Source organism: Lepus europaeus, chromosome 2 (assembly GCF_033115175.1).
Source record: "Lepus europaeus isolate LE1 chromosome 2, mLepTim1.pri, whole genome shotgun sequence".
Lineage (NCBI taxonomy): Eukaryota > Metazoa > Chordata > Mammalia > Lagomorpha > Leporidae > Lepus > Lepus europaeus.
Window position 1 is genome coordinate 143,441,555 of NC_084828.1, and position 19,230 is coordinate 143,460,784.

At 45.9% G+C, this 19,230-nt stretch overlaps 1 protein-coding gene across 3 annotated transcripts in view; it reads left to right on the forward strand.

Annotated features, from left to right (window-relative positions):
- Positions 1 to 17,825: 17,825 nt before the first annotated feature.
- CEP70 (centrosomal protein 70) overlaps positions 17,826 to 19,230 on the forward strand; it is a 65,327-nt gene continuing 63,922 nt past the window's right edge. Inside the window, exon 1 of one of the 3 annotated variants that reach the window (XM_062214149.1) lies at positions 17,826 to 17,943. The gene's annotated coding sequence lies outside the window, so the exon portion shown is untranslated. The remainder of the gene's footprint in view (positions 17,944 to 19,230) is intronic. The other 2 variants (XM_062214140.1, XM_062214157.1) reach the window with 2 other exon arrangements.

The window sequence follows — 19,230 nt, forward strand, 5'->3', positions numbered from 1 at the left end:
CACCCCAAAATATGACTAGGAGGCTAGAACGTGACACCCCAAAGTACCCTTCCTTGGCATATTTTGAGCTGATTATTCTGAGAAACTGCAGACATGGTAGTAGCTTTGAAAAGCTGTCCTTTTGTACAAGGAAATTCACATCTCCATAGTAAATGTATCTATCAGGAAGAGGGCTGCTCTGAGCTATATCTCCTCCTCCTCCTCCTCCTCCTCCTCCTCCTCCTCCTCCTCCGCCTCCTCTCACTCCCCAAATGGCCACAACAGCCACAGCTGGGTCCATCTGAGGCCAGGAGCCAGGAGCTTCTTCCAGGTCTCCCACATGGGCTCAGGGGCCCAAAGACTTGGGCCATCTTCCACTACTTTCCCAGGCCATTAGCAGGGAGCTGGATCAGAAGTTGAGAATCCGGTGATCAAACTGGTGCCCATATGGGATGCCAGCACTGCAGGCGGAGGCTTAATCTCCTGAGCCATGGCGCTGACTCCCTGTTTTGTTTTGTTTTGTTTTGTTTTGTTTTTCATCTGCCTAGCTAGAGGACCTTTATTCACCATGCACTGTCACCCCTCACCTTCCCATAACTTGTGTCACCAACCCCCTGCCCAGAAGCCCAGAGCCCCTATTCCTCTTGTAGCTTGGGACGCTATGCATGCTTCTCATCTGATGGGGCCTGGAGTCTCGTATTTTGTGGGACTCCTGTGTGCATGTATGTAATTAAATGGAGGTTTTCTCGTGTTAAACTGTCTTGTGTGGATTTAATGGATAGCTCCGCCCAAGCACCTAGAAGCGTAGAGGGAAGCCATTTTCCCCTCCCTGCCATGGTATTTTAGGTGTCTTTGGTTTTCCCTTGAAGGAGGAGGCAGGGTCAGCTGCAGAGAGTGAGAGGCCATCTGAGGAGAGCAGTGAGCCGTCCCTGGAGAGCGGCCCCAGCAACAGAATAGAGACGTGTGAAGGGACTCTGGAGGGCTTCTTGGGTCTCCAGAATCCCTATGTTGACCCCTCACTCCCAACACAACAGTAGGAAGACATGTGGTCTTTAGGAGTGATTAGGCCTTGAAGGCCCTGCCCTTACCAATGGGATTGAAGCCTTCATAAAAGAGGCTAAAGAGAGCCTGTTAGCCTCCGCTGCCTTATTCTTCCTTACTCCTCCTCCTCCTCCTTCTTCAAGATTTATCCATTCATGTGAAAGGCAGAGCTACAGAGAGGAGGAGGGAGAGAGAGGTCTTCCATCCGCTGGTTCACTCCTCAGTTGGCCACAATGGCTGGAGCTGCACTGATCTAAAGCCAGGAGCCAGGAGCTTCTTCTGGGTCTTCTATGCGGGTGCAGGGGTCCAAGGACTTGGGCCATCTTCTACTGCTATCCCAGGCCATGGCAGAGAGCTGGATCAGAAGTGGAGCAGCTGGGACTTGAACCGGCACCCATATGGGTTGCTGACATTGCAGGCAGTGGTGGCCCCATTACCCACTATGCCACAGCACCAGCCCATGCAGCTTGATGTTAATAGGATTGCTTCAGTGGGGGCTAGCAAGGTGGCTCCGGTTTCTAGGTGCTGAGCAAGTACAATGTGTGAGAGAAGTGGAGCTGAGAGACGATAGGAAACAACCTAAGGATTAGGTTAACTGACCTGCGAAGTTAAGAACGAAATTCTTAAGCAGATTATGTCACAGGGATTCTGCATAATGAGCACGAAGTTCTCATTGGCCACCCTGTATGGAAAACTCCCTGAGGAACCAGGCATTATTGTATTTTTATTTTCTTGTGCACCAGTGTCTTGAACAGAGAATATGCAACAACTGATGGCTCACAGAATGAACTGGGCAGTGGGGAGGTAAGAGGCACCAGAGTGGACATTTCCAAAGATGAGGAAAGACTAGCTGAGCTTTTCCTTCTATCATTCTTCCCTAGTTCCCCTTTCCCAGTTGTAATTCTTCTGAGAACCAATCCTGAGTTGTTTGATTAGGCTTAGGAAATCCTGACTAGGAAATATGAAACTTCATATTTTCTTATAAAACTCAAGGAATCTGGCCATCTTTTATAAGACCAAGGCGTTAGTCAGCTATTAGTACTGATAAATATGAGAGACTAAGTACTTACGAAGGAATAAAGTTTGTCTTGGAAGTTCAGTCCAACACAGGGTGTGCTGTCTGCTGTGGTCAGGGGGTGGCGGTGTGGAGCGTGTGCAGAGGAATGAACGCACGGTGAGCCAGGAAGCAGAGAGCTGGGCCCAACCTCTCCTTTACAACCAACCCTCTTAGGAAGCTGCTGTCTGAGGTCATGGCTCCCAAACACCACAATTGGATTAACCCACCACCCTGTTTAGTACCACTGACTTATGACATTGGGGTTTAAAGATCTCTGTGAGTTGGAGAGAGACATTGTGTTCAAACTGTAGCAACCACCGAAGGCGTACTTTGTGAATGCTTTCTGTCATATGCCGTTGCAGATAGTTCTCGTTACAGCCCAGTGATTTCAGAGACCCAGCACTCTTGAGAAGTTACAGGGCCAAGATGATGCAGCCAAGCTTGTGGGATCTGGAAAGTTTGTGTTACTAGAGGCTGTATTAGAAAAGTTGTGGTGCAGTGGGTTAAGCTGTGTGGGATGATGGCATCCCATATGAGCACTCGGTTCAAGTCTCAGCTGCTCCACTTCCGATCCAGCTCCCTGAGCGTGTGCCTGGGAAAGGCAGTGGAAGATGTCACCCACATGGGAGACCAAGATGGAGTTCCAGGTTCCTGGCTTCAACGTGGCCCAACCCTGGCCATTGAGGGTGTTTGGGGAGTGAACCTGCAGATGGAAGTTCTCTCTGTCTCTCCCTCTCTCACTGTAACTCTGCCTTTCAAATACATAAAATTAAAGAAAGTATTAAGAGAGGTACTGACTGTGCTGAAGAAAAACCTGAGGCTATTCCTAGGGCCTGGGGTGCCCCTCTGCCAGGGGTCCCAGAGCACAGGGACACTTAAGTCTATACCCAGAATGGGCAAGGCAGTCCACGAATCCCAGCTGCCTGGAACTGTGTCACTGTTTCCTCTTGGTATGGCTTCTAGGATGCCTGGGGTTAAGGAAGGTACTGGTTTGGGCTGCATTTTGTACCAACCACTCCGCAGGCCCAGGACACCTGAGGTAGGTAGGAATAGTCTCTTTTTATCTGATAGGACTGTTGTGGAAAGAAATCAAATCTGAATAAAATACTATAGAAGGCAGTGAACTTGAGCACAGAAGGTGTTCCAACAGGCTCACCCTGCATCTGACTTTGTGCCTCTCACTAACATAGATTCCACTGATTTATTTTATTCTTAAAAAGTATTCATTTATTTATTTGAGGGAGAAATAGAGAGAGATCTCCCTTCCTCAAGTTCACCTCTCAAAATGCCTGCAACAGCTGGGGCTGAGCCAGGTCAAAGCTGGGAGCCTGGAACTCAAGCCAGTTCTCCCATGTGGGTGATAGGGAAGCAAGAACTTGGGTCATCACCTACTGTCTCCCAGGGTGCACATTAGCTGGAAGCTGGAGTTGCGAGAGGAGCTGGGACTCCAACCCAGGCACTTTGACATGTGATGCTGGCATCTTCCCACTGGGAAGATAAATCTTTTTTTAAAGATTTATTTATCCATTTGAAAGACAAAGTTACAGAGAGGCAGACATAAAGACAGAGAAGTCTTCCATTCACTGGTTCACTCCCCAGGTGGTCGCAACAGCCGGAGCTGTGCCCATCTGAAGCCAAGAGCCAGGAACTTCCTCTGGGTCTCCCATGCGGATGTAGGGGCCCAAGCACTTGATCCATCTTCTATGCTTTCCTAGGCCATAGCAGAGAGCTGGATAGGAAGTGGAGCAGCCTCCAAGACTCAAACTGGTGCCCATATGGGATGCCAGCACTGCAGGCAGCGACTTTACCCACCACACCACAGCGCCACACCTCCCTCCCTCACCCCCCGGCCACTGATTTATTTTAAGAGAGCAGCTAGGGCCAGTGCTGTGGCATAGCAGGTAAAGCTGCTACCTGCAGTGCTGGCATCCCATATGGGCGCCGGTTCAAGTCCTGGCTGCTTCACTTCTGGTCCAGCTCCCTGCTAATACTCCTGGGAAAGCAATGGATGATGGCCCAAGTGCTTGGGCCCCTGCACTCATGTGGGAGACCCAGAAGAGGCTCCTGGCTCCTGGCTTTGGATCAGCCCAGCTCTGGCTGTTGCGGCCACTTGGGAAGTGAACCACAAATGGAAGACCTTTCTCTCTCTCTCTCTCTCTCTCTCTCTCTGTGTGTGTGTCTTTCCTTCCCTCTCTTTCTGTAAGTCTGCCTTTCAAATAAATCTTTTTTTTTCCAAAAAGAGAGCATTCACAATGAATCGAGTGATTAATGAATCAAGTGATTTTCAGAACTTACTTTTAAACACCATAAATGGAGGCCAAAATAAAAGCAAAAAGTTACAGACATCTAATATCTTCAGGTTTAAATTTTCCATACACCTTTCCAGTTCTGGTGCAGTACAACGATGGGTTATATGTTAAAGGAAGTGGCACCAGTATTTTAAAAACAAACCCAGGGCCCAGTATTCTGGCCCTGGGCCAGCCTCAGAGGTTGTGTGTCAGATCCAGTGCCAGTGAGCACAGCCGCCTGCTGCCGGCCAGCCTGCTGCTGCTTGTGCATAGCTCCACCCCAGGGAGCTACAGCTGTAGCTACACAAACGCAGAAAGTGAAGCAGCACAAGCCAAGGTGACTATATAGAACTTCAAGCCAGCAAAGTTTGGACAATTTCGGGAAAAAAAAGGCTTTGGCCTGAGTTGTCTGGAGAATAGGACTTACAGATACAGCCTTAGAGCGCATAGACAAAGGAAGTAGTACAGCCACGTGTTCCAATGGCTCAAGGTTTTTATACTAATTTATCTTGTTCATTTGGAAGAGTTTAAAAGTATAGCAAAGTACAGAGAATAATATACACATTCCTACCACCTAGAGTTGACAGTCATTAAATATCAGTTCAATATAAGTTTTTTATAGGAAAAAAAACCTAATACTATTGCTGTTTTATCCTTCCTAAAGGTCATATTCCCATAAGTTTGGTGTGTGTTCCACCCAAGACCACATGCTGTAATTTTATATACAGGAGTAAATGTTCTTGGGCATGATATTGTCCTCCTTTTAGAGATTATTTAAGGTCAAGCATTTGGCCTGGTGGTTAGTACACTGATTAAGGTGCCCGCGTCTCACATCAGAGTACCTGGGTTTAATACCTGACTGCAGATCCTAACTTCAACTTCCTGCTAATGCACCCTCTGGGAGGCAGTAGGTGATGGCTTGAGTAGTCGGGTCCATGACAGCCATGCGGGAAACCTGATTGAGTTCCTGGCTCCTGACTTCAGCCCAGACCAGTGCTGGCCAGTACAGGTATTTGGGGAGTGAACAAGCAGACGGGAGCTATCTCTATCTCTCTGCTTCTCCAATAAATAAATGAGTAATTACATAATTTAAATGGCATCATGAAAGGCAAATGGGAGTTTGAGAACAAGACAGGATTGTATAACTATATTTAGAATTCACATCACTGTCATTGTTACATTTATTCAATAGTTACTATCCATCATAAGGTATGCACTGTGGCAGAGAATAAGACAGAATCCTGATTAATTCTTCCCACTCATGAAATTTACAGTCTAGTGGGGGAGGCAGTTATAAAAAATAAGCAAAGAGATTGGCAGCCAGTCTCCAACGATTCCCACTGCCTGGCAACCGTGTGTTTGTTTGGTCCTCTCCCACATTTTACGGGATTGGTATGTGACCAACAGCATCCAGCAGGAGTGATGATATGACACTTCTGATATTTGATTATTAAAAAAAAAAAAGAAAGAAACCCTGCAGCTTCTGTCTTTGGTGCCTTCATGCTGTCTTGGTCCACTCGTTCTGTGGGAAGCTGCCGTATTGTAGGGACACCGAGGCAGTTTGGGGAGTGGTCCACTTGATGGGAATGAACTGAGTCCTGCCAGCAACCACATGAGTGAACTTAGAAGTGAATTCTCCAACCTCACTTGAACCTCGCAGTGACTGTAGGGCAAACAGGTTGACTGCAACCTCATGAGAAGTCTCATCCAGACCATCCAGCGAAGCTACTGTGTATTCCTGGACCCACAGAATACTAATTGAGAGAATAAGTATTTATTTTAAGATGGTATGATTGAGGCTGGTGCTCTGGCATAGTGGGTAACAGCCGCTGCCTCCAGTGCCGGAATCCCATGTGGGTGCCAGTCCTGATCCCAGCTGCGCCACTTCTGATCCAGCTCTTTGTTATGACCTGGGAAAGCAGTAGAAGATGGCCCAAGTGCTCCGGCCCCTGCACCGGTGTGGGAGACCTGGAAGAGGATCGTGGCTCCTGGCTCCAGGCTTCGGATCGGTCCAGCTCAGGCCATTGTAGCCATCTAGGGAATGAACCAGCAGAAGGCAGACCTGTCTCTCTCTGCCTCTCTGTAACTCTGTCTGTCAAATAAATAAACAAATCTTTTTTTTTTTTAAAGATGGTTTGTTTGGGGGTAATGTGTTATGTAATAATAGATTAATTACTACATGGACAGGTGCAATTGTAAATTCCAAAAGATGCAGATAGCAATCTGGTAGTAGAGCAGGGGCCCACAATGTGGTCTATGACACAGCCTGACTGTGTCACACACTAGTGTGTAATCTTGGCAAGTTCTTTTTGGCTTCCATGTCCTAATTTGCTCATTTGTAAAATAGAGATAATAACAGTACTCATATTAACGTGCTGTGAAGAGTTAACAAATTAGACTATGAAAAGTGCTTAGCATAGGGCCTGCCACATTGGAAGCGCTTAGTTAAATGTAACTATTATCGTTCTGAGCACTTGTCATCCATTTGCTTGCCTGAGCTGTTTGTGTATGGTCCTTCCTTCCATGCTTCAGGCTGAATCTGAGACCGTATTGAGCACCTACTGTGTACCAGGCAACAGCACGAGGTGCGGAGTTTAGGAAGATGCAGTTCATTTCCCCCAGGAGTTCAGATTCTTGTAGAAGAGACAAAAACTGAAGAGAGCTGAAATGAAGACATGCCTTGGATCTCAACTGAAGCATCAGTTCATCAGAGAGGCCTTCCCCTCAACCCCTATTTTCTTCTCCTACGTCCTTGTTGGAGCTATGTACTTACTTGTCTTCCGTTTTCTCTCACCAACTAGACTAGAAGCTCCACAGAGACAGAACCACATTTGGCTTTCTTAACACTGTGAACTCAGCAGCTAATTCAATCCCTACCATGTAACCAGTGCTTAATACATTTTTATGAATGAATGTTAATGCTTCGAGCCATTTGAATTCTGATGGGTGGTTTTGCCCATAGAACACTTCTGAGAAGGATGTGGCAGGATGCTGAGGTAAAGCCTACTTGGGTACAGGGTCCTGTCCTTCCATAGCAAACAGAGGTTCCAGCAAGGCTTTGGGGGTCCCTAAGAGAGCTCCTTTGCAGAGCAATGTGGAGCCCCCCCCCCCAATCCACTCACCACCTATGCAAAAGTCAGGAAAATTTTTCCATTTTTTAGTATCCTATTTCTTTCTTTAAGATTTTGTAATTCTCATCGTAGAGATCTTTGATGTCCTTGGTTAAGTTTATTCCAAGGTATTTGATTGTTTTTGTAGCTGTTGTGAATGGGATTGATCTTAGAAGTTCTTTCTCAGCCATGGCATTGCCTGTGTATACAAATGCTGTTGATTTTTGTGCACTGATTTTATATCCTGCTACTTTGCCAAACTTTTCTATGAGTTCCAATAGTCTCTTAGTAGAGTTCTTTGGATCCCCTAAATAAAGAATCATATCATCTGCAAAGAGGGATAGTTTGACTTCTTCCTTCCTAATTTGTATCTCTTTAATTTCTTTTTCTTGCTTAATGGCTCTGGCTAAAACTTCCAGAACCATATTGAATAGCAGTGGTGAGAGTGGGCATCCCTGTCTGGTACCAGATCTCAGTGGAAATACTTCCAGCTTTTCCCCATTCAATAGGATGCTGGCTATGGGTTTTTCATAAATTACTTTGATTGTATTGAGAAATGTTCCTTCTATACCCAATTTGCTTAGAGTTTTCATCATGAAAGGGTGTTGTATTTTATCAAATGCTTTCTCTGCATCTATTGAGTTAATCATATGGATTTTCTTCTGCAGTTTGTTAATGTGGTGTATCACATTGATTGATTTGTGAACGTTGAACCATCCCTGCACATCAGGGATAAATCCCACTTGGTCTGGGTGGATGATCTTTCTGATGTGTTGTTGCACTCTATTGGCCAGAATTTTATTGAGGATTTTTGCATCTATGTTCATCAGGAAAATTGGTCTGTAATTCTCTTTTTCTGCTACATCTTTTTCACATTTAGGAATTAAGGTGATGCTGGCTTCATAGAAAGAATTTGGGAGGATTCCCTCTTTTTCAATTGTTCTGAATAGTTTGAGAAGAATTGGAGTTAGTTCTTTAAATGTCTGGTAGAATCCAGCAGTGAATCCATCCAGTCCTGGGATTTCCTTCGTTGGGAGGGCCTTTATTAATGATTCAATTTCTGACTCGGTTATGGGTCTGTTTAGGTTTTCTATGTCTTCATGGTTCAATTTAGGTAGGTTGTATGTGTCCAGGAATCTATCCATTTCTGATAGATTTCCCTGTTTGCTGGCATACAACTCCTCGTAGTAATTTCTGATGACTCTTTTTATTTCTGTGGTGTCTGCTGTTACATTCCCTTTTTCATCTCTGGTTTTATTGATTTGGGTCTTTTCTTTTTTTAGTTAGTAGGGCCAATGGGGTGTCAATTTTGTTTATTTTTTCAAAAAACCAGCTCTTCATTTTGCTAATCTTTTGTAATTTTTTATTCAATTCTGTTGATTTCTTCTCTAATTTTAATTATTTCTCTTCTACTAGTTTTGGGTCTGGTTTGCTGCAATTTTTCCAAATCCTTGAGATGCATTGATAGCTCATTTATTTGGTGCCTTTCCAATTTCTTGATGTAGGCACCTATTGCTATAAACTTTCCTCTTAACACTGCCTTTGCTGTATCCCATAAGTTTTGATATGTTGTGTTGTTATCCTCATTTACTTCCAGAAAGTTTTTGATTTCTCTTTTGATTTATTCTATGACGCATTGTTCACTCAGGAGCATGTTGTTCAGTCTCCATGTGTTTGCATATGCTCTAGGGATTCCTGAGTTGCTAATTTCCAGCTTCATTCCACTGTGGTCTGAGAAGCTGCATGGTATGATTTCAATTCTTTTGAATTTGCTGAAACTTGCTTTATGGCCTAGTATGTGGTCAATCCTAGAGTGGGTTCCATACACTGTTGAGAATAATGTATATTCTTTAACTGTAGGATGAAAAGTTCTGTAGATATCTGTTAGAGCCATCTGGTCTTTAGTGTCAATTAAATCTGCTATTTTCTTGTTGATCTTCTGTCTGGTTGATCTGTCTATTGCTGAAAGTGGAGTATTGAAGTCCCCCAATACTATTGTATTGGAGTCTAAGTCTCCCTTTAAGTTCCTTAACATATTTTTTAAATAAACCAGTGCCCTGTAATTTATATATAAATTACATATAACTTATATATAAAATGTATAAAATATATATACATTTATATAGTTACATATTCCTGTTGAATTGATCCCTTAATCATTATATAGTGCCCCTCTTTGTCTCTCTTAACAGTTTTTGTGTTAAAGTTTATTTTGTCTGATATTAAGGTGGCTATGCCAGCTCTTTTTTGGCTTCTGTTGGCATGGAATATCTTTTTCCAACCTTTCACTTTCAGCCTGCATGTACTTTTGTTGGAAAGATGTATTTTCTTATAAGCAGCAAATAGATGGGTTTTGTATTTTAATCCATTCAGTCAGTCTGTATCTTTTAATTGGGGAGTTGAGGCCATTTACATTCAATGTGACTATCGATTAGTGACTTTGCCCTGCCATTTTCCCAAAGATATTTCTTCTTTTTTCTTTTATTTAATGAATATAATTTCCAAAGTACAGCTTATGGATTACAATGGCCTCCCCCCATAACTCCCCTCCCACCCCCCATTCTCTCTCCCCTTCCATTCACATCAAGATTCATTTTCAATTCTCTTTATATACAGAAGATCAGTTTAGTATGTATTAAGTAAAGATTTCAACAGTTTGTACCCACACAGAAACACAAAGTGAAAAATACTGTTTGAGTACTAGTTATAGCATTAAATCACAATGTACAGCACATTAAGGACAGAGATCCTACATGAGGAGTAAGTGCACAATGACTCATGTTGTTGACTTAACAAATTGACACTCTTGTTTACAGCATCAGTAATCACCCTAGGCTCTTGTCATGACTTGCCAAGGCTATGGAAGCCTTTTGAGTTCGCTGACTCTGATCATATTTGGACAAGGTCATAGTCAAAGTGGAAGTTCTCTCCTACCTCAGAGAAAGGTACCTCTTTCTTTGATGACCTGTTCTTTCCACTGAGATCTCACTTGCAGAGATCTTTCATTTAAGTCATTTTTTTTTTTTTTGCCTGAGTGTCTTGGCTTTCCAAGCCTGAAATACTCTCATGGGCTTTTCAGCCAGATCTGAATGCCTTAAGGGCTGATTCTGAGGCCAGAGTGCTGTTGAGGACATCCGCCATTCTATGAGTCTGCTGTGTATCCCGCTTCCCATGTTGGATCGTTCTCTCCCTTTTTTATTCTATCAGTTAGTATTTGCCGACACTAGTCTTGTTTACGTGATCCCGTTGACTCTTAGTCCTATCATTATGATCAATTGTAAATAGCAATTGATCACTTAGACTAGTGAGATGGCATTGGTACATGTCACCTTGACGGGATTGAATTGGAATCCCCTGATATGTTTCTAACTCTACCATTTGGGGCAAGTCCGATTGAGCATGTCCCAAATTGTACATCTCTTCCCCTCTTATTCCCACTCTCAAAGATATTTCTAATATATGCTTTGAACTTCCTGTGATTTTTTTACTGGGAGATTTTCTTCCTTTACTTTCTTTCATATTGATGACCATGTTTCTGTGTTTCTGTGTGTAACACATCTTTAAGCATCTTTTGCAGGGCTGGATGAATGGTGACAAATTCTTTCAATTTCTGTTTGCCTTGAAAGGTCTTTATTTCACCTTCATTCACAAATGAGAGCTTTGCAGGATATAATATTCTGGGATGACAGTTTTATTCTCTTAGTACTTGGGTTATATTTCGCCATTCCCTCCTAGCCTGAAGGGTTTCTGATGAGAAGTCAGCTATGAGTCTAATTGGAGATCCTCTGAGAGTAATCTGACATTTCTCTCTTGCACATTTTAGAATTTATTTTTATGTTTTCACTGTGGTGAGTTTGATTATAATGTGTCATGGTGAGGATCTCTTTTGGTCTGGCTTCTATTGGGGTTCTATGTGCTTCCTGTACTTGGATTTCTCTTTCCTGCTCCAAAACCGGAAAGTTTTCTGCTAGTATCTCACTAAAAAGGCCTTCTAATCCTTTTTTTTCTGACAGGCAGAGTGGACAGTGAGAAAGAGAGACAGAGAAAGGTCTTCCTTTGCCATTGGTTCACCCTCCAATGGCTGCTGCGGCCGGCACACTACACTGATCTGAAGGCAGGAGCCAGGTGCTTCTCCTGGTCTCCCATGCGGGTGCAGGGCCCAAGCACTTGGGCCATCCTCCACTGCACTCCCGGGCCATAGCAGAGAGCTGGCCTGGAAGAGGGGCAACTGGGACAGAATCCGGTGCCCCGACTGGGACTAGAACCCAGTGTGCCAGTGCTGCAGGCAGAGGATTAGCCTATTGAGCTGTGGTGTCAGCCTCTAATCCTTTCTCTCTCTCCATGTCTTCAGGAACTCCTAGAATCTGAATGTTGGATTTTTTAATAGTATCCTGTAGATTCCCAACAATATTTTTTAGATTTCTAATTTCCTCTTATTTTCTTTGGTTTGAGTGTATACTTTCCTGTGCTCTGTCTTCTAAGTCTGATATTCTCTCTTCTGGCTCACTGACTCTGTTTTTAAGGCTCTGAAATGTGTTTTTTATTTGCTCTATTGATTCTTCATTTCATTTTGATTTCTCTTCAATACCTCAATTTCATGTTCTACTAAATTCCTCATTTCATTTTGATTCCTTAAGATTTCATTTTTACAAGAGAGATTTTCAGTTCTGTCCTGAATAGATTTCTGAAGTTCATGCATTTGTTTTTGAGAACTTCTAAATGTTCTTATCATAAATTTTTTGAATTCTGTATATTGCGTTTCTTCTATCTCATCATCTTCATAATCTTGTATTGGATTGTCATGCTCATTTGGGAGTGTCATGATGTCTTCCTTGTTCTTGTTTCCTTGGTTTTTGCATTTGTTGTTTGGCATTGTGGAGATATTCTTTGGTTGCTTTTTTTTTTTCTTTGCTGTGGTGGCTTTTCTCATTATACTATGACTCTAGATTAAGTGGACTGTCTGATTTTGGTGAATCTGTAGAGGCTTGTGGTGGGTGTGGCCAGAGAGCTCTATTCTGTTCTTCAAGGTTAAGGGTGTGCCGAAAGTGACATACCCAGGTTTGGCGTGGTAAATCTTCTCTCTCTCTCTCTCTCTTTTTTTAATTCAGAAGGGAAGTAATTCCACTCAGCTGAGCTCTTCTCCTCGATGGCAGTCAGTGCCTGAGCACTAGCCCCAGTGGGTATATTATTTGTCTGCTCTGTCCCAAGGACCACACAAAGGATCTGTGCAGTCCTCAGTGTAAGCTCAGATTCCCCTGCAGTGTCTCTTACTGGGTAGCCAAGGCCGCCTGAGTTTGTGGCATCTCCCACTGAGACAACTCATGTCTCAGCCAAACCATGAGTTCTCCCACACACCCTCAATTTTTTTTTTTTTTCACAGCCCCGGTTCATAAGCTCCACACATTCACTTGGTTTTAGTCTCCTGCTATTACTCCCAACCAGAGTCAGGTTTTTCTGCATGGCTGAGGGCAGGCACAGCCTTGACATATGTCCAAAATGGTGCCTGCTGTATTGTCTGGCACACCTTTGTAACATGAGTGGAGAGAGAGAGAATCGTGTCTGTACCATCCCTTTTATTTTTTTCTCTCCTCTAGTTGGGCTGGTGTACTTTCCCCCACGGGGCTTCAAGCCTCGTGGCTCTTCCTGCCACTTTTCTACCAGTGTCTCAGGCTACTACAGTTTCGCCTCACCTCTCTTTCCAGCACTGGTGCAGAGAAGATTCTCGGCAGCTGGGCTCCCGAGCTGTGGGCACTCGTGTCCTCCATGTAGATCCACCATGTCCCTCTAATTCCAGAAGAGTTTCCTCTGCAGTTTTTTCCCTAACTCTTCCCTGAGACTTCACTATCTCCAATTCTATTAAACTATCTTTTCCTGGACTATCCTCCACCATCTTGGAGCCCCTCCTCGCAAAATCCAGGAACTGGTGTGGGGGGGGGACTATTTTCAGAAATCAAGAATAATCAGCCTTCCTGGACTTTTGAGATGGTGAAAGACACACTGACCACCCAGGTAGGGTCCATTGTCTGCCTCCCCAGTACTGGGCTCCAGTTTTATTCAAGTAGCCATGTCTCTAACCTGCAACCCCTGTGCCTCCCCTACCCCACTGCCAATCCCTTTTTCTTCTGGAATTTAGGCTTAAGCCATCTACACACTTCTCAGTGACTGACCAGGAGGCAGAGTGCCTGTGTGACCTAATTGGTTAAACAGAGAAACAAACAGGAAGGAAAGATTTTTAGATGGAAAAGAAAGTGTGTGGTCCTGATTGCTCCTGATGGACAGTGCAAACTTGAAGCTCACTCTCTTTATAGTAGAGGAGAGGGACTAACAGCAACTGGGTCCTTCATAACCTGAACTACTGAATTAACCAGTTCTAAGTCTACACTGCCTCTGGGTTTTCTGTTATATGAAATAATCAATTTCCTTATTGTGAAATAGTCACCTTCTGTATTTAAGAAGACAGTTTGAATCAGATTTTCTAGTACTTGCATCCAAAATAATCCTGACTCAGAGATGTTTGGCCTCTTGTCCATAATTATGGCAACCTAGGAAAGGAAAGGAGTGAGATCTTTTGTATTTTAAAAGCTGAAAATGAAAATCTGCCAGCTGTTGTAATGTGAGTACCCAGGTATACAAAGGGCAGGTGTACGGGTGCAAGGGGAGGGGGAGGGGACCTGTCTGCAAGGCACAGACACCAAACTCACAGTGGCCACAGCTGCCTGGAAGAAGGGCCTGAAAGTGTGGAGCCCTAACAGCTGTAACCTTGGATCTCCTTGTGAGAGAGACGGTGGCTGGTACCATCTCTGGGATATCTCTGTTAGCCACTAAGGAACCTTCTTCCGCCACAGTGCTGCATCGCTTGACCAATGGAAAAGACAGATTGTCAACAGTGACACCATGTGGCTATGAGAAGCAATGAAAACAGAAAACACTATAGACCAGGCCTTGCCTTCAGGTGAGTTTTTCCTTAGAACTTTTTGGATCACTGAACTCCCTGTAAGTTTTGAAATTGATGGGCAGGAACTCTAGCTTTAGACTCTAAATGAGCTAAACTGAGAAATATATGATTATTTCTTTCTGTGGAAAAAAGAGCTGTGATCATAGTTGCACATGGTGGAACCATTTTTTGTCTATATAAAAAAGTATATAAGAATTGGGTTTGAAGAGACCCAAACGAAAATCTTCCTATTTTACACACCTGCTGAAACCTAGCAATGGTTCCCCATCACTTCTTTTTTTAAATTTTTTTATTATTATTATTTTTTATTTTTTACAGGCAGAGTGGACAGTGAGAGAGAGAGACAGAGAGAAAAGTCTTCCTTTTGCCGTTGGTTCACCCTCCAATGGCCGCTGCGGTAGGCGCGCTGTGGCCAGCGCACCGCGCTGATCCGATGGCAGGAGCCAGGTGCTTCTCCTGGTCACCCTTGGGTGCAGGGCCCAAGGACTTGGGCCATCCTCCACTGCACTCCCTGGCCACAGCAGAGAGCTGGCCTGGAAGAGGGGCAACCGGGACAGGATCGGTGCCCCGACCGGGACTAGAACCCGGTGTGCCGGCGCCGCAAGGCGGAGGATTAGCCTAGTGAGCCGTGGCGCCAGCCTCCCATCACTTCTTGAGTGAAGTCTCAGCTCCTGAGCACATTTCCAAAGGCCTTTCTTTGCCTCTCCGATGGTCGCAACAGAGTCCTGATTCCTGGCAGGCACTGGCTCACTTGGCTAATCCTCCACCTTTGGCACCAGCACACTGGGTTCTAGCCCCTGTTGGGGCACCAGATTCTGTCCTGGTTGCTCCTCTTCCAGGCCAGCTCTCTGCTGTGGCCCGGGAGGGCAGTGGAGGATGGACCAAGTGCTTGGGCCCTGCACTCGCAAGGGAGACCAGGAGGAAGCACCTGGCTCCTGGCTTTAGATCGGCACAGTGTGCCAGCTGTAGCGGCCATTTGGGGGGTGAGCCAATGGAGGGAAGAAATTTCTCTCTGTCTCTCTCTCTCACTGTCTAACTCTGTCGAAAGAAGGAAAGAAGGAAAGGAAGGAAGGAAGGAAGGAAAGAGAAAGAAAGGAAGAAAAAAGAAAGAAAGAGAGAGAGAGAAAGAAAGAAAGAAAGAAAGAAAGAAAGAAAGAAAGAAAGAAAGAAAGAAAGAAAAGAGTTCTAATTCTTTAGGAAGCCTTTAGTAAGTTTCACTGTATTTGTCAGTGCTTTGGGAGTTAGGTGTGTGGTTCTAGAGAAAGGCAGATATGCAATGTACCAAAAGGGCCCCAGGTGGATTACAAGAAAAGTACTTTTTAAAATAGTAAGGTTAAAGAGAACTTGTGAGCTAGGCATTATACTAAGGTGCGTTTGAATTGTGTGCACAAGTCTTTAAATACCCCACCTCCGCCGTAAAATGGCTATGGGACTCTTACTCACTGTTAAGAATCATGATTTTAAAAAACAAAACAAAACAAAATTTTATTTATGTGTTTGAAAGGTGGAGAAACAGAGATGAACCATCCACTGGTTCACTCCCCGAAGATCTATGGCCAGAGTTGGGCTAGGGCAAGGCCCAGAGCCCAGAACCCAATCCAGGTCTCTCACGTTGGTGGCATGGAGATCCAACTTTTCGAGCTGTTATCTGCTGTTTCCCAGCGTGTGCATATCAGGAAACTGGGTCAGAAGCAGAGACGGGACTTGAGCCTAGGCACTCTGATATGGTACACGGAGGACGCAGGAGGCCCAAGCTGCGTCTTATCCTCTGGACCAGACACTGCACCCAGATGCATTCGTAAGAATCCTTCTAGGCTCACAGTTTTCCACCTTGCCTGTGAAGGAGTTAAACTCAGTCATGTTGAAAATTAACATCTTATAATAACAAGCCTCCCCTTACCTTTGGGTTTTCTTCAAATCCCGGGAACTGGTTCAAAAGACTGGTTGGCCGAGCCAACAAGATAATGACCAGGTAGCCAGGCCTATGGGATGCCTGTGTAAAATAACACCAAGAACCCTGACCCTATGCTAAACCTCACTGGCTAAGAACTTGCCAGGAAGAAAGGACCCTATGCTAAACTTAAAAAAAAAGAAAAAACTGCTTACTCACTTAAATAGTTGCCAATTGTATGACAAGTATAAATTTAAAATATAAGCCTATCAGATGCTGTATAGCTGAACTTGTATGTTCAGCTGTCTAAAAACCCTAACGACCTTACTGTAGGGGCCGCTGATCCAGCTGGGCAGATCCTGGTGCAGACGTGGACCAAATTTGAGTTTGAAATAAAACTCTTGTGTTTGCATCAGTGTTGGCTCCTGGTGGTCTTAATTGGTGGGAATCAGGACCTTTCAGGTACAACACCTGCACATCGGAATCACCTGGGGAGCTTTACAAACTCTGGATGCCTGGGTCCCCACCTGGAGATCCTGATGTGATTGGCGGCCCCTGCATCGGGAGTTTCCCAAGCTCCCCAGGTGATTTTCTTTTTAAAAAGTCTGGCAAGGATGTATCAGGAAGCTGATTGGTCACCGTGAATAAACACCATGAACAGAAGAACTCAAGACATCTCCAAATTTTGGCCCTGGGCTCACAAGTCAGAAGCTAATAGACATCATGGAGATTCCAAGGAGAATGACAGGGAGAAGGGCCAAGCGGGAACGAGTGTTTCTGGTCAAACACAAGCCTGAGGCTTCAGAAAGTTTCCTGCAGCTCAGGAACAGCTTCCATTAAAAAAAAAAAGGGGGGGGGGGAATCACACAAAAATCCCGCCACAAAGCCACGAGACACCTGGGATCCCACGGCCACACTGACTGGAAAAGCAAGCGAGAGCCGTGATTGCCAGATGCTACCCAGCCCAAGACCCAGTCTCCACAGGGCCCTAGAAAACCACCGTTGTCCCTCAGCGTCCACACCTCTGCATTTTACGGAGCCCGATGTAGGGCCTGGCTCTTCGTGGACACCGGGAAAACGCCGAAAGGGAGGGTGAAATGTCATCAACAAACGTTTATTGGGGTCCTCCAAATGCCAGCCGCTGCGGGGCTCCCCCCGGTCTGGAGCTTCGAGAACACGCCGGCTGCTCCCCTAGCAGGAGCTCGCGGTCCTGGCGAGGGTCCAGTGCAGTGGCCAGGTGCTCCGAGCCTCATTTTCACCTACAGCCACACATTTGCATATCTGAAATCTCCTAGGGAACCGAGGCCCTCCGTAAGCGACAGAGCCCCAGCCAGCGAGAGGCCGTAGAGCACGACTGAAACGTCAGCGGGCCTATGACAGCCCGCGGTGGTGGTAAGCCCCGCCCCCAGCAGCCGGAGCCAACCAGAGGGCGCGCGGCGGACCCAGCCTCCTCGAGAGGCCGGAGATAATCGCTCAGAAAGTTCCGAGGCAGAGCAGAGGCCCGACCTCGACCCGCTCGGGCTCGATTGGCCAACCTCCATTGGCGGCGGTAACGGTCGCGGAGGCGGGGCCGGAGGCGGTGGAGCGGAGCCGGGCAGGGCCGGGCCGGGCGGCTGAGGAAGGTGAGAGGCGCTCGGGACTCGGCCTCTGGGCGCCGAGCGTGGCCGGGCGCCCCGGGTGGAGCGGGCCGGGACCGGCTCCAGCAGGCTGTGTGAGGGTTTGGGGATTGGTTAAACCCGCTTCGAGCCCCGGCCCCCCAGCCTTTGTGGTCTTCGGCGTCTCCGTTTGCTCCTGTGTGCGGTCTGCTGCTGTGGCGGCTGGACGAGGCAGGCAGTGCGGAGCTCGGACTCGGACCCGGCTAGATCAGACGAGACCCCGGACGAGTCGGACGGGCGCTGACCGCCGCGGCCCTCGGCGTCCCGGTGTGGGGCAGGGTCGGCGTAGGAGGCCGGGGGCCGAAGGCGGAGGGTCCGGGGGACACTCGGAGGCGCGTAGCCCTTTCTCCGGTTGACCGGGCGCATTCTGGATCCGGGGTGGGCAGGGGATTCTGACTTGGTGTGGAGCCTCATGTGGTTCTTAAACGGTGAAAAATCCCCCGTGCTGAGGCGCTTGTAACAGACCAGTCAGCGAGGGTTTCTCATCATAATGTTTGACGCGGTGCAGCCAGTGCCCTTGTTGGTTTCAGCCCCCTGCGTGCATTTGTTTTTGTTTTTACTTTGAGGATTGCCAAGCAGAGCTGGCCGCCTCCGCTCCGCGTTTTGGGCACGAGGCGGCCGATTTGGAGTTTCACGGACGGGTGTTGCCTCAAAGCGGGGGAGGAGGGTGTGCTGGCCCTCCTTGTAACCTCGCCGGCCCGGGATGGTTTGGTTGAGGTGACGTCCAGGCCCAATGGTGGGAGATTCAGTCCTTTGGAACGCTGGCCTGTCTTCGGACTAGTTTGCATTTCATGGAGAACATAGACTTGGAAAGCAGTGCATGTTCATTTGTTGGAGTGATTTGGAATACATACTTTGGAGAAAGCTTATAGATTTTGGTATGACTCAAGAAAGAAATTCCTGGCCATGATCTGTTATTTCCAGCTCTTTTACCCCACCCCCCAAATGGCGAGAAAAATGTTTTTTAAGGTTTGATGCGTGTTAGGCTATATTATAAGGGACCATTTGACCCAAAAGATTGTTGGGAAACCTGGACAGTGCTGGAAGATACAACTATGTTTTTGCTTTTCTGTGTTTGGCTAATTTTTTTAATGGTTGTATTTTTTTTTTTAATTTATTTTCACTTTATTTGAAAGGCAGAGAAACAGTTTTCATCAGCTGGTTCACTCCCAAATATTCGCAACACTTGGGGCTGGGAGTCAGGTACTCAGTTCAGGTGTTCCTTGGGTGCAGGGACCTGAGTACTTGAGCTAG